This window comes from Budorcas taxicolor, chromosome 14 (assembly GCF_023091745.1).
Source record: "Budorcas taxicolor isolate Tak-1 chromosome 14, Takin1.1, whole genome shotgun sequence".
Lineage (NCBI taxonomy): Eukaryota > Metazoa > Chordata > Mammalia > Artiodactyla > Bovidae > Budorcas > Budorcas taxicolor.
The window spans coordinates 85,956,238-85,973,209 of NC_068923.1; positions in this window are offsets into that span (position 1 = coordinate 85,956,238).

A 16,972-nucleotide genomic window follows, 5' to 3' on the forward strand; every position below is an offset into this window, starting at 1 on the left:
ATTTACCCCAAACAAAAAAAGCCTGCTTTATCCAGGACAATTTACTCTTTCTTTTTATTCTTTTTCTGGTATCTACTTTGTAAACATCCCACTCAAAAGCCCATCACAATACACTGGATATATTAAAGATAAGTGCTTCAAAAATTAAAAACAAATGATTCAAAAATGAAAATTAAACTCAAAGAGAGAAAGACACAAAGATAACAATAGGAGACAAAGGCTATTTCTTTTTAACACATGAATATCAACTCCCAGAACCAAGGCCAGTGTCTGCTTAGTCATGATCCAGTCAGCACTCCTCCTCAAGAAATGAATGACATAAATGCAAGCTTCCCCTAAGGTTTAGATTGTGTATCCAACATCCAGTACAAGGGGATAGGAATAGTGTTTGTAATAAGGAATCCTAACTCTTTGGCTAACACATGAAAAGATGATCAATATTGCTTATTATTACAGAAATGCAAATCAAAACTACAATAAGATATCACCTCACACCAGTCATAATGGCCATCATCAAAAAGTCTACAAATAATAAATGCTGCAGAGGGTATGGAGAAAAGGAAGCCCTCTTGCATTGTTGGACAAGGAAGCCTGGCATGCTGCAGTCCATGGGGTCACAAAGAGTCAGACATGACTGAGAGACTGAACTGAACTGAACCTGTGCTGTTGGTGAGAATGCAAATTGATACAGTCACTATTGAAGACAGTACGGAAAGTCCTGTAAAAAAACAGCAATAAAACCACTATATAACCCAGCAATACCACTACTAGGCTTATACCCTGAGGAAAGGAAAATTGAAAAAGACATATATACCCCAATGTTCATTGCAGCACTACTTATAATAGCTAGAACATGGAAGCAACCTAGAGGTCCATCCACAGATGAATGGATAAAGAAGCTGTGATACAGATATATGATGGACTATTATGCTCAGCTGTTCAGTCACGTCACACTCTTCTCAACCCCAAGGACTGTGGCCCACAAGTCTCCTCTGTCCCTGGAATTTTCCAGGCAAGAATACTGGAGTAGGTTACCATTTCCTACTCCAGGATGATGGAATATTACTCAACCATAAAAAGAACATATTTGAGCCAGTTATACTGTGTTGGATGAACTTAGAGCCTATTATACAGAGCGAAGTAAGTCAGAAAGAGAAAAGCAAATAGTATATACTAAGAAGAGGTGGCAAGAATACAGAGAAGAACTGTACAAAAAAGATCTTCACGACCCAGATAATCACAAAAGTGTGATCATTTACCTAGAGCCAGACATCCTGAAATGTGAAGTCAAGTGGGCCTTAGAAAGCATCACTATGAACAAAGCAAGTGGAGGTGACGGAATTCCAGTTGTTATTTCAAATCTTGAAAGATGATGCTGTGAAAGTGCTGCACTCAATATGCCAGCAAATTTGGAAAACTCAGCAGTGGCCACAGGACTGGAAAACGTCAGTTTTCATTCCAATCCCAAAGAAAAGCAATGCCAAAGAATGCTCAAACTACCGCACAATTGCACTCATCTCACATGCTAATAAAGTAATGCTCAAAATTCTCCAAGCCAGGCTTCAGCAACACGTGAACTGTGAACTTCCAGATGTTCAAGCTGGTTTTAGACAAGGCAGAGGAACCAGAGATCAAATTGCCAACATCCGCTGGATCATCGAAAAAGCAAGAGAGTTCCAGAAAAACATCTATTTCTGCTTTATTGACTATGCCAAAGCCTTTGACTATGTGGATCACAATAAACTGTGGAAAATTCTGAAAGAGATGGGAATACCAGACCACCTGACCTGCCTCTTAAGAGATCTGTATGCAGGTCAGGAAGCAACAGTTAGAATTGGACATGGAACAGCAGACTGGTTCCAAATAGGAAAAGGAGCATGCCAAGGCTGTATATTGTCACTCTGCTTATTTAACTTCTATGCAGAGTACATCATGAGAAGCACTGGGCTGGAAGAAGCACAAGCTGGAATCAAGATTGCCGGGAGAAATATCAATAACCTCAGATATGCAGATGACACCACCCTTGTGGCAGAAAGTGAAGAGAAACTAAAGAGCCTCTTGATGAAAGTGAAAGAGGAGAGTGAAAAAGTTGGCTTAAAGCTCACCATTCAGAAAACGAAGATCATGGCATCCGGTCCCATCACTTCATGGGAAATAGATGGGGAAACAGTGGAAACAGTGTCAGATTTTATCTTGGGGGGCTCCAAAATCACTGCAGATGGGGATTGCAGCCATCAAGTTAAAAGACACTTACTCCTTGGAAGGAAAGTTATGACCAACCTAGACAGCATATTCAAAACCAGAGACATTACTTTGCCAGCAAAGGTCCATCTAGTCAAGGCTATGGTTTTTCCTGTGGTCATGTATGGATGTGAGAGTTGGACTGTGAAGATAGCTGAGCACCGAAGAATTGATGCTTTTGAACTGTGGTGTTGGAGAAGGCTCTTGAGAGTCTCTTGGCCTGCAAGGAGATCCAACCAGTCCATCCTAAAGGAGATCAGTCCTGGGTGTTCTTTGGAAGGACTGATGCTGAAGCTGAAACTCCAATACTTTGGCCACCTCATGTGAAGAGTTGACTCATTGGAAAAGACCCTGATGCTGGGAAAGATTAAGGACAGGAGGCAAAGGGGATGACAGAGGATGAGATTGCTGGATGGCATCACCAGCTCGATGGACATGGGTTTGGGTAAATTCCAGGAATGATGATAGACAGGGAAGCCTGGCGTACTGCAGTTCATGGGGTCACAAAGAGTCGGACACGACCGAGCAACTGAACTGAACTGAACTGAACACATTCATATGGAATCTAGAAAGATGTTACTGATGAAATTATTTGCCAGGTAGCAATGGAGACCCAATCAAAGAGAACTTTATGGACATGGAGGGTAGGGAGGAAGGAGAGTGTGGGATGTATGGAGACCGTAACATGGAAACTTACATTGCCATATGTAAAATAGATAGCCAGTGGGAATTCGCTCTGTGACTCAGGGAACACAGACTGAGGCTCTGTAACAACCTAGAGAGGTGGGATGAGGAGGGAGGTGGGAGGGAGGTTGAAGAGGGATGGGACATATATACATGCTGCTGCTGCTGCTGCTAAGTCGCTTCAGTCGTGTCCAACTCTGTGCGACCCCATAGATGGCAGCCCACCAGGCTCCGCCACCCCTGGGATTCTCCAGGCAAGAACACTGGAGTGGGTTGCCATTTCCTTCTCCAATGCATGAAAGTGAAACGTGAAAGTGAAGTCGCTCAGTCGTGTCTGACTCTTCATGACCCCATGGACAGCAGCCCACCAACACAATTCAGTAAAGCAATTATCCTTCAATTAAAAAATTAATTTAAAAAATGAATTCTAACTCTTGATGAAGTTCTGGAATTCAATGTAAGTGAGTGATAATATGTATATGTGCTTGAGCTATTGACGATAATGGTAATAGTAAGGACGGAGGAGCCTGGAAGGCTGCAGTCCATGGGGTCGCTGAGGGTCGGACACGACTGAGAGACTTCACTTTCATTTTCATGCACTGGAGAAGGAAATGACAACCCACTCCAGTATTCTTGCCTGGAGAATCCCAGGGGTGGCGGAGCCTGGTGGGCTGCTGTCTATGGGGTCGCACAGAGTCGGACACGACTAAAGCAGCTTAGCAGCAGCAGCAGCTGTAAAACTAGCCAAATGAAAGGAAAATTTTTAGATTTTATATGAACTGTGTATAAATAAATTAATTAAGGTTACTTATGTGAATTACTTATATTTCTATGTACTACACAATGTAATAGTGATATGATATTATTAAATATGTAGAATTACCTTTTCAATAAACACTATTTGATTAAAGAATTAATCTATGTATATGTGGCTGTGATGGTTTGTATCTCAGTAACAAAAATCATCTGCTTATAAGTTTAAAAAGATAGAAGAAATGTTACTGGTCATGCTAAATATATTATAAATATAAAATATTCAAAACAGTAACAATCCACAGTTCAGACTATATTCCACTCTTCAATTATTTTGTTTAATAAGTCAGGTTATTGCTTTATTCTTAATTTCTCTCAGTTGAATGGCCTATAATGTCTACTTGGCATGTCATGTCTTTCAATCATTATAACCACTTGAAAGCAATCAAATACTTAATGTCCTGTAGAGTAAATCTGTGAATTAGTTTCTATTGATTACCAGTAAGTTAATAATCACTCTAGCATATTTTTAAGGTTTATAGACTTAATCAGATAACCTGCATTTTTGTGCATTAACCTTATGACAAACACTAGTGTTTATTGTGGTATCTTCAGCAAAACTTTTCTCACAGTTGCTCATTCTTTGAGCATAAGTTGATTAAGGCCAAGTTGCTTCCTGAAATGAGAAGTGATTCTACTTCGTCCAAAAATAGTTTAAAAATCTCATAATATAAATGGTTTAAAGATACTTTTTTTTTCTACTGTAAGTGGCACACAGATGGTGCTAAACTGTTATCTGAATCAATTCCAAAGATGTGCAAAGTCCTTAATAGAACAGAAGATGGTTGAGGTTCTATGAATATCTTTAGAACTTCTACGTTTTTGCCTAGATTTTAGGTTGAAATTTTATTACTTATAATATTGTTTGTAGGAAAACCATTTTTAGAGGAAATGATTTTGGAAGACATTTAATAATATCTAATAAAATAATTTACTTTGTACATTATTGCATGGATAATAAGACTTTGAAAACTCAAATACTTCTGACTTCACTCCCACCCTCTGAATAACTTGTATGCTCACAGATGGAGTTTTTTAAAAAACAATTTTATTTGAATTTCACTTTTCCTTGAAAGATGTATCATTTCTGTTTCCAGACTCTATCTCCCTACATTATTTTCTTGCATTTAATTATTTTCTGTTCTCTTTCATATACTTTCTCCTATTTCATATTTTAATTTTCTTCTTTTCCTTTTAGTAGGTAGGTGGAAAATGCAGGGGAGAAGAAGGTAAATGAATACGAGTAAAGAAAAGAGAGAAAAAAAGAGCAAGATTGTAAATCACAAGATTCCTATAAAAGGCTTGGTATACACTCATTGACTCAAACACACAAGCCCATGTCCCACATCAATGAAATGGCCATGGCATGCCAATATTTCCTATTATTTCATCAAAGATGACTTGAAAACAGCCCTGAAAATCCTTGGGCTCAAAGGAACATGGAAATACCTATTATTTACATAGAGTAGTAAGCTGTGTCCCCATTCTCAAATGAATAAGGAAATCCTGAGTGTCCAGAATCAAAAAAGGGATCCGTACATCCAAAAGGGATCCGTACATCGTTAAAAAAATTTATAGACAAGAGCCCAGCATAACTGAAAGACAGTACTTCTACTTGAATCAGCTAAGATATCCTTGAAAGGATGTTTATCTCCTAAGTATGTTTCTGTTCAATATTCAGTTCAGTTCAGTCCCTCAAGTGTCTGATTCTTTGCAACCCCATGAATTGCAGCATGCTAGGCCTCCCTGTCCATCACCAACTCCCAGAACTTACTCAAACTCATGTCCATAGAGTCAGTGATGCCATCCAACTCATCCTCTGTCGTCCCATTCTCCTCCTGCCTTCAGTCTTTCACAGCAGCAAGGTCTTTTCAAATGAGTCAGTTCTGTGCGTCAGGTGGCCAAAGTATTGGAGTTTCAGCTTCAGCATCAGTCCTTCCAATGATTTCCTTTAGGATGGACTGGTTGGATCTCCTTGCAGTCCAAGGGACTCCCAAGAGTCTTCTCCAACACCACAGTTCAAAATCATCAATTCTTCAGTGCTCAGCTTTCTTTATCATCGAACTCTCATATCCATACATGACTACTGGAAAACCATAGCTTAGACTAGACTGACCTTTGTTGGCAAAGTAATGTCTCTGCTTTTTAATGTTCTGTCTAGGTTGGTCATAACTTTTCTTCCAAGGAGCAAGTGTCTTTTAATTTCATGGCTGCAATCAACATCTGCAGTGATTTTGGAGTCCAAAAAAATGAAGTCTGTCACTGTTTCCACTGTTTCCCCATCTATTTGCCATGAAGTAATGGGACCAGATGCCATGATCTTAGTTTTCTGAATGTTGTGTTTTAGGCCAATTTTTTCACTTTCCTCTTTCACTTTCATCAAGAGGCTCTTTAGTTCTTCTTTGCTTTCTACCATAAGGGTGGTGTCATCTGCATATCTGAGGTTATTGATATTTCTCCCGGCAATCTTGATTCCAGCTTGTGCTTCCTCCAGCCCAGCATTTTGCATGATGTATTCTGCATATAAGTTAAATACACAGGGTGACAATATACAGCCTTGATGTACTCCTTTCCCGATTTGGAACCAGTCTGTTGTTCCATGTCCAGTTCTAACTGTTACTTCTTGACCTGTATATATATTTCTTAGGAGGTAAGTAAGGTGGTCTGGTACTTCCATCTCTTTAAGAATTTTCCACAGTTTGTTGTGATGCACACAATCAAAAGTTTTTGTGTAGTCAATAAGGCAGAAATAGGTGTTTTTCTGGAGTTCTCTGGCTTTTCCAATTTTCCAGCAGATGCTGGCAATCTGATCTCTGGTTTCTCTGTGTTTTCTAAATCCAGCTTAACCATCTGGAAGTCCATGGTTCACATACCGTTGAAAACTGGCTTGGAGAATTTTGAGGATTACTTTGCTAGCATGTGAGATGAATGCAATTGTGCAGTAGTTTAAGCATTCTTTGGCATTGCCTTTCTTTGGGATAGGGATGAAAACTGCACCCAGAATCCCTTTTCCAGTCCTGTGGCCACTGCTGAGTTTTCCAAATTTGCTGGCATATTGAGTGCAGCATTTTCACAGCATCATCTTTTAGGATTTGAAATAGCTCTACTGGAATTCCATCATCTCCACTAGCTTTGTTCGTAGTGATGTCAGGCCCACTTGACTTTACATTCCAGGATATCTGGCTCTAGTCCAGTGATCACACCATCGGGGCTATCTGGGTCATTTTTGCCACCTCTTCTTAATATCTTTTGCTTCTGTTAGGTCCCTACCATTTCTGCTCAATATTACTATATGCCAGTTATTCTACTGGGTCCTACCTTGCAGAGATAGATGAAAATGTAGTTCCCTGATTTCAAGAACCTCATCATACAGAAAAGGAGGCAAATACATAGAAAGTAAGAATCTATAGGGTCTAATAAACAAAAACTTATTTACTATGCCTGTGGACTGGAATGGAGAAGAGCAAAAAGTTGGTAGAGACTCAGAATATCTTGGAAGAGCTTTAAGTCTGAATAATCACAAAGAATTAGTTTGACTTCCAGAGAGCTTTTTATGCACACGAGGGAAAGTCAGTCGTGTCTGACTCTTTGCAACCCCATGGACTATAGCCTGCCATGATCTTCTCTATCCATGGAACTCTCCAGACAAAAATACTGGAGTGGGTAGCCATTCACTTCTCCAGGGGATCTTCTCAACCCAGGGATCAAACCCAGGTCCGCTGGCATTGCAGAAGATACTCTACCATCCAGGCCACCAAAGCCCTTTTTATGTATAGGAAAGATCAACTCAGGATTAAACAGTAACTTTTTCTTCTTGCAAGACAGATAGGAACAACCTTAAAGATGTATCTGAAGATGATCAGATGGAGTCTTTTAGAGAAAAATGAAATACAATTAATAAGCTGCATGTCTTGCTCTATTATTTACTCTATGATGGGGTCAGCACCCATGAGAGCTAAACAGAAAGTATAAACCAATGAATGAAACAGGTACAGATTAAACATATATGAGTGGGGTTTATTTCAATAAAGAAAACTCAAAGCCATCTCAGGTTATCTTTCATTTGTTTCACTTTTGAAAAATACATAGATGTTCTGACATACATCCTCAGTTTGGGAAAAAATAGGACTTACTGGGGACTATGGCAAATTGGAAAGCATGCCCAAAGAGCGTAGTTGTTTCTTAGCTTATGCAAATTTTTGATATTCCAGAATGCGAGGCAAATATTAATAGATAATTGAATTGAGAATTGAAAATATTTAATTTTAATGTGAATTATTCTAATTTTTATGAGGTATACTTTACATAAAATTAGATTCACTCTTTTCAGTTGAGAAATTCAATGAGTATAAGTTACTGTATATGACTATGTACCCACCACCATGGTCAAGATACAGAGCATTTTCATCAGCCCCCAAATTTCCCTAACACAGCTTTTCAGTCAGTCCTCTCCTGCTCCACCTGTCCCTTAACAATCACCTATGATTTTTCTTTTCTCTTAGTTTTCCCTTTAATTTTTTAAATAAAGTAAATCATACAATATAAAGTTTTTTGTGACTTACTTTTTTCACTTAGCTTAGTAATTTCAATATTAACTCATGTTGTTTCATATTCATGTATTTTTCTATTTGAGAGGTATTCCATTCCATGGTCACATTACAATTTGATTACCATTAAACAATTGCCAGATAACTGAGTTGCTTCAAAAATTTGACTATTATGCATAAAACTACTAAAAACCCTTTTCCACATTAATTTATCTTTGGGAAATATCTAGAAATGGATCTGCTGGACTTTATGTGTGTGTTTAACTTAATAAGAAACTATCCAACTATTTTCTAAGATGTTGTATCATTTTATATCTTGCACTCTCAGCAGTAATACTTCAGAGTTCTAGTTGGCCCGCAACTTCTTCAACTATTGGTACATATGATCTTTTTGTTATAAATTTTAATTATTCTAATGCATGTATGAATATCTATTTGCCGCTTTAAATTGTTTAAAGAGACGGGAGTAGCAGACCACTTTACCTGCCTCCTGTGAAACATGTATGCAGATCAAGAAGCAAGAGTCAGAAGCAAACATGGAACAACGGACTGGTTCCAAATTGGGAAAAGAGTACATCAAAGTTTTATATGTCACCCTGATTATTTAACTTGTATGCAGAGTACATCATGCACAACGCTGGGCTGGATGAAGAACAAGCTGGAATGAAGACTGCCAGGAGAAATATCAATCACCTCAGATATTCAGATGACACTACCCTTATGGTAGAAAGTGAAGAGGAACTAAAGAGCTTCTTGACAAAGGTAAAAGAGAAGAGTGAAAAAGTGTGTTAAAACTGAACATTCAGAAAATGAAGATCATGATGTCCAGCCCCATAACCTCATGGCAAACAGATGGGAAAACAATAGAAATAGTGACAGACGTTATTGTCTTGGCCTCCACAATCACTGCAGATGTTGGCTGCAGCCATGAAATTAAAAGATCCTTGCTCCTTCAAATAAAAGCTATGACAAACCTAGCTGCTGCTGCTGCTAAGTCGCTTCAGTCATGTCCGACTCTGTGCGACCCCATAGACGGCCTGCTACCAGGCTCCCCAGTCCCTGGGATTCTCCAGACAAGAACACTGAAGTGGGTTGCCATTTCCTTCTCCAATGCATGAAAGTGAAAAGTGAAAGTGAAGTCGCTCAGTCATGTTCAACTCTTTATGACCCCACGGACTGCAGCCCACCAGGCTCCTCCAGCCATAGGATTTTCTAGGCATGAGTACTGGAGTGGGGTGCCATTGCCCTCTCCGATGACAGTGTATTAAAAAGTAGAGACATTACTTTGCTGACAAAACCCCATATAGTCAGAGCTATGGTTTTTCCAGTAGTCATGTATGGATGTGAGAGTTGGACCATAAAGAAGGCTGAGCACTGAAAAAACTGATGCTTTCAAACTTGAAGACAGCAAGGAGATCAAACCAGGCAATCCTAAAGGAAATCAACCCTAAATATTCATTGGAAAGACTGATGCTGGAGCTGATGCTGGAGCTGATGCTCCAGTTCTTTGACTACCTGATGTGAAGTGCCAACTCACTGGAAAAGACCCTAATGCTGGGAAAGACTGAAAGCAGGAAGAGAAGGGGATGACATAGGATAAGTTGGTTGGGTGGCATTATTGACTCAATGAACATAACTTTGAGCAAGCTCTGGGAGTTGGTGCTGGACAGGGAAGCCTAGCATGCTGCAGTCCATGGGGTTGCAAAGAGTCAGACATGACTAAGTGTCTGAACAACAACAAAATGACTAATGATGTTGAACATTTTTTTCATGCACTATACCAACTCATGTATCTTCTTGGATAAAATTTTGGTTCAAAGTTTGTATCCATATTATGGGTTGATTGTGTTATTGAGTTGTAAAATTTCCTTATAAACTCTGTACGAAAGTTCTTTATCAGAATGTGTTTTGAAAATATTTTTCCTAGTTTGTGGGCTTTTATTTTCTTAAGAGTGTTTTTTGAAGAGTAGAATTCTTTAATTATCATTAAATTGAAGTTGTCCGGTTTTCTTTTCCTCTTGTATTTCATGCTTTTTATATTCTATCTAGAAAATCACTAACCCACCCAGGATCACAAAGTTTCTCTTATGTTTTCTTCTAGAAGTTGTTCATAGTTTTGGTTCTTACACTCAAGTCCATGGTTCCTAATACTGAATTTTTTATATTGTCAAAGTTCATTGCTTCTCTCTCTCTCTATATATATATATATGTGTATATATATATATGTATATATATATGTGTGTGTGTATATATATGTATATATATGTGTGTATATATATATGTGTGTGCATATATATGTATATATATATAATCACATCCACACTGTTGAATAGATTATCCTTTTCCTGTTGAATTATCTTAGTGTCTAAAGTTAACTAACAAGTTAGGTATAGCCCTATTTCTGGACTCGTATCTGTTTCATTGATCTGTATGATTGTTCTTATGCCAGTACTGCAAGGGCAATGGCACCCCACTCCAGTACTCTTGCCTGGAAAATCCCATGGATGAAGGAGCCTGGTGGGCTGCAGTCCATGGGGTCGCTGAGTCAGACATGACTGAGCGACTTCACTTTCACTTTTCACTCTCATGCATTGGAGAAGGAAATGGCAACCCACTCCAGTGTTCTTGCCTTGAGAATCCCAGGGACGGGGGAGCCTGGTGGGTTGCCGTCTATGGGGTCTCACGGGGTCGCACAGAGTCGGACACGACTGAGGCGACTTAGTAGCAGCAAGAGCAGCAGCATTGTCTTTAGCAATGGAGCTTTATAAGTATTTAACTTAGGCAGTGTAAATGACCAGACTTTTTCTTCTTTATCCACATTATATGGAGTATTCTAAATATTTGGTATTTTCATATAAATTTTTGAATAAACTTGTAAATTCTCATTAAAGTTTTTATTTGAATTTGAGGAATGTTGCATTGGCTCTCTAGGTCAGTTTGGAAGGAAGCAATGTATTAGCAATATTTAGTATTTCAAACAATGATCTACTTTTATTAACCAGAAATGCTTAGCCATTTTTGTTATACACATATTGCATATTTTTTTTAAATTAATGATAATGTCATATATTTTATTGCTATCACACATGGTATAGTATTTTTTTAATTATCATTTCCAATTATTCATTTCAACTACATAGAAATTCAACTAATTTTTTTACATTGACTGTATCTTATGACTTTCTCACCACTTCTTCTCTTTAGCAGCTTTTGAAAGTAAATGTATACTATATGGATAATCATGTGAGCTGTGAATGAAGAAAATTTTATATACATATTTTTACTATCAGTATGTTTTCTCCTTTCTTTTTCCTCACTTGCTGAGATTTCCATGACTACCACCAATGTTGACTAAAAGTAGCAAAGACAATTTTTCACAATTAAGTAAAAGCTTCATTTCACTGTAGGTTTTTGTTTGTTTTTTGTCTCTATGTGTCCTCTCTATTACTGAGTGAGGAGTGTTGAAAATCTCCAACTGTAATTGTAGATATTTCTGTTTTTCCTTCCTGTTCTATGACCTTTTTCTTCATGTACTTTGAACAACTGTCATGAGGTGCTTCAGGTCCTGTTTCTAGGATTATTCAGATAGTTGCACCTTTCTGATTTAATTGAATTTTTTCACCCTGTGATTTTTTTTGTCTCTGTTAATACCTATTTTTCTTCAGTGTTGCAAATGATATATTTTAATCCTTATATTTTAAGCCTATTTCTGTATATTTAAGGTAAATTTCTTAAAGTAGCATATACTTTCAGTTCAGTTCAGTTCAGTTCAGTCGCTCAGTCGTGTCCGACTCTTTGCGACCCCATGAATCGGAGCACGCCAGGCCTCCCTATCTATCACCATCTCCCGGAGTTCACTCAGACTCACGTCCATCGAGTCCGTGATGCCATCCAGCCATCTCATCCTGGGTCATCCCCTTCTCCTCCTGCCCCCAATCTCTCCCAGCATCGGGGTCTTTTCGAATGAGTCAACTCTTCGCATGAGGTGGCCAAAGGACTGGAGCTTCAGCTTTAGCATCATTCCTGCCAAAGAAAGCCTAGGGTTGCTCTCCTTCAGAATGGACTTGTTGGATCTCCTTGCAGTCCAAGGGACCCTCAAGAATCTTCTCCAACACCACAGTTCAAACGCATCAATTCTTTGGCGCTCAGCCTTCTTCACAGTCCAACTCTCACATCCATACATGACCACTGGAAAAACCATAGCCTTGACTAGACGGACCTTAGTCGGCAAAGTAATGTCTCTGCTTTTAAATATACTATCTAGGTTGGTCATAACTATTCTTCCAAGGAATAAGCGTCTTTTAATTTCATGGATGCAGTCACCATCTGCAGTGATTTTGGAGCCCAAAAAAATAAAGTTTGACACTGTTTCTACTGTTTCCCCATCTATTTCCCATGAAGTGATGGGACCGGATGCCATAATCTTCGTTTTCTCAATGTTGAGCTTTAAGCCAACTTTTTCACTCTCCTCTTTCACTTTCATCAAGAGGCTTTTTAGCTCCTCTTCACTTTCTGCTATAAGGGTGGTGTCATCTGCATATCTGAGGTTATTGATATTTCTCCCGGCAATCTTGATTCCAGCTTGTGTTTCTTCCAGTCCAGCGTTTCTCATGATGTACTTTGCATAGAAGTTAAAAAAGCAGGGTGACAATACACAGCCTTGACGTACTCCTTTTCCTATTTGGAACCAGTCTGTTGTTCCATGTCCAGTTCTAACTGTTGCTTCCTGACCTGCATACAGATTTCTCAAGAGGCAGGTTAGGTGGTCAGGTATTCCCATCTCTCTCAGAATTTTCCACAGTTTCTTGTGATCCACACAGTCAAAGGCTTTGGCATAGTCAATAAAGCAGAATTGGCCTTGTTTAAATCTGACTTGGTCACCTCCACCCTTGAATTGAGTGTTTAGACCTTTTACACCAAATGTATTATTGATAGAGTTTGGCTTAAATCTGTTAACTTGTTCTTTCGTGTCTAGTGTACCATCACATTGTTTCTATCTCTTTTCCTGCCATTTTTGAATTGAGTTATTTTTATAATTTCATTTTGTCTTCACTGTATTCTTATTAACTATCTATTTTTGCTTCATCTGTCAATTGTTGATCTACATTTCATAATAGGCATTGTTAACTTTTCGTAGTTATTTTCAAACAATAACATACCATTTTTTGCATGTTGTAAAAATCTTACAACTGTTCTCCCTCCTACCAATTATACTAGTATTGTCTTATATTTTACTTTCATGTGTATTATAGACACTAAAATATTTTACTGTTCTCTTTGTTCTAGAATGACACGTGTATCCTAATGTTCATTGCAGCACTATTTACAATAGCTAGGACATGGAAGAAACCCAGATGTCCATCAACAGATGAATGAATAAAGACACTCTGGTACATATATCCAAGGAAAAAAAACTCAGCCAGAAAAACGAACACATTTGAGTCAGTTATGATGAGGTGGATGAACCTAGAGCCTACTACACAGAGTGAAGTAAGTAAAAAGAGAAAAAACAAATATTGTATATCAACACATATATCACTACGAACAAAGCTAGTGGAGGGGATGGAATTCCAGTTGAGCTATTTCAAATCCTGAAAGATGATGCTGTGAAAGTGCTGCACTCAATATGCCAGCAAATCTGGAAAACTCAGCAGTGGCCAAAGGACTGCAAAAGGTCCATTTTCATTCCAATCCCAAAGAAAGGCAATGCAAAAGAATGCTCAAACTACTGCACAATTGCACTCATCTCACACACTAGCAAAGTAATGCTCAAAATTCTCCAAGCCAGGCTTCAGCAATACGTGAACAATGAACTTCCAGATGTTCAAGCTAGATTTAGAAAAGGCAGAGGAACCAGAGATCAACTTGCCAATATTCATTGGATCATTGTAAAAGCAAAAGAATTCCAGAAAACATCTACTTCTGTTTTATCGACTATGCCAAAGCCTTTGACTGTGTGGACCACAACAAACTCTAGAAAATTCTGAAAGAGATGGGAATACCGGACCACCTGACCTTCCTCTTGACAAATCTGTATGCAGGTCAGGAAGCAACAGTTAGAACTGGACATGAAACAACAGACTGGTTCCAAATAGGGAAAAGAGTAAGTCAAGGCTGTATATTGTTACCCTGCGTATTTAACTTATATGCAGAGTACATCATGAGTAACGCTGGACTGGATGAAGCACAAGCTGGAATCAAGATTGCCAGGAGAAATATCAATAACCTCAGATATGCAGATGACACCACCCTTACGGCAGAAAGCAAAGAACTAAAGAGTCTCTTGATGAAAGTGAAAGAGGAGAGTGAAAAAGTTGGCTTAAAACTCAATATTAAGAAGACTTAATCATGGCATCTGGTCCCATCACTTCATGGGAAATAGATGGGGAAACAGTGGAAACAGTGACAGACTTTATTTCTGGGGGCTCCAAAATCACAGCAGATGGTGACTGCAGCCATGAAACTAAAAGATGCTTGCTCCTTGGAAGAAAAGTTATGACCAACATATACAACATATTAAAAAGCAGAGACATTACTTTGCCAACAAAGGTCCATCTAGTCAAAGCTATGGTTTTTCCAGTAGTCATGTATGGATGTGAGAGTTGCACTAAAAAGAAAGCTGAGCTCAGAGGAATTGATGCTTTTGAACTGTGGTGTTGGAGAAGATGCTTGTGAGTCCCTTCGACTGCAAGGAGATCCAACAAATCCATCCTAAAGGTAATGAGTCCTGAATATTCATTGGAAGGCTTGATGCTGAAGTGAAACTCCAATACTTTGGCCACCTGATGTGAAGAACTGACTCATTGGAAAAGCCTCTGGTGCCGGGAAAGATTGAAGGCGAGAGGAGAAGGGGATAACAGAGGATGAGATGGCTGGATGGCATCACCAACTCAATGGACATGAGTTTGAGTAAACTCCGGGAGTTGGCGATGGACAGGGAGGCCTGGCATGCTGCAGTCCATGGGGCTGCAAAATGTCAGACATGACTGAGCGCCTGAACTGAACTGAACTGAACATATATATGGAATCTAGAAAGATGGTGCTGATGAACCTATTTGCAGGGCAACAGTGGAGATGGAGACATAGAGAACAGTTTTATAGACAGTAGGTGGATGAAGAGGGTGGGACAAATGGAGAGAGTAGTATGGAAACCTATACTCAACGTTATATAAAATACATAGGCAGTGGGAATTTGCTCTATGACTCAGGGAACTCAAACCAGGGCTTTCCCCACCTACAGGGGTGGGAAACGGTGGGAGGGCGGAGGGATATTCTAGAGGGAGAGAATATAAGTATATCTATGGCTAATTCATGTTGATGTATGGCAGTAACTGAAGCATATTGCAAAGCAATTATCCTTAATAAATTTAAAAAAAAATTTAAAAAGAGAGAATGGAATTTTTTTATTTGTTGTTGTTTGTCACCAAGTCGTGTCTAACTGTTCACAATCCAATGTACTGCAGCACGCCAGGCTTCTTAGTCCCTTCACCATCTAGTGGAGTTTGCCTAAGTTCATGTACAGTGAATCGGTGATGCCATCTAATGATCCTCTGTCACCCTCTTCTCCTTCTGCCTTAATCTTCCCAGCATCAGGGTCCTTTCCAATGAATCAACTCTTTCCATCAGGTGGCCAAAGTATTGGAGCTTCAGCATCAGTCCTTCCAAAGACTATTTATGGTTGATTTTCTTTAAGATTGACTGGTTTGATCTCTTTGCTTTCCAGGGAACTTTCAGGAGTCTTTTCCAGGGAACTCTCAGGAGTCTTCTCCAGCATCACAGTTTGAAAGCATCAATTCTTCAGCACTCTGCCTTTTTTATTGTCCAGTTCTCACATCCTTACATGACCACTAGGAAGAACACAGCGCTGACTATATGGATCTTTGTTGGCAAAGTGAGGTCTTTGCTTTTTAATACACTGTCTAGCTTTGTCATAGCTTTCCTGCCAAGAAGCAATATTTTTCTAATTTCAAGGCTGCAGTCACCATCCACAGTGACTTTAGGGCCCAAGAAGAGAAAATCTGTCACTGCTTCCAACTTTTCCCCTCCTATTTGCCATAAAGTGATGGGACCACATGCCATGATCTTAGTTTTTTGAATATTGAGTTTTAAGCTGGTTTCTTGACTCTCCTCCTTCACCCTCTTCAAGAGGCTCTTTAGTTCCCCTTCACTTTCTGCCATTAAAGTGGTATCATCCGCATATCTGGTTTTGTTGATATTTCTCCCAGCAATCTTGATTCCAGCTTGTAACTCATTCAGCCCGGCATTTCACATGCTGTGCTTTGCGTAAGTTAAATAAACTGGGTGATGGTAAACAGTCTTGTTGTACTCCTTTCTCAATTCTGAACCAGTCAGTTGTTCTATACAGTTGTTCTATACAACTGTTGCAACTTGTCTTGCATACAGGTTTCTCAGGAGACAGGTAAGATGGTCTGGTATTCCCATCTCTTTAAGAGTTTTTCACAGCTTGGCATGATCCACATTGTCAAAGGCTTTAGTGCTGTCAGTGAAACAGGTAGATGTTTCTAGAGATAGTTCTAAAGTAGAGGTGGTTCTCAGTTCATGTTGTTTATAGCATCGGATTCTACTTTCACCACCAGACACATCCACAACTGAATGTCATTTCTGCTTTGGCCCAACCACATTAGAGTTGTCCTCCACTCTTCCCCAGTAGCATATTGCACACTTTC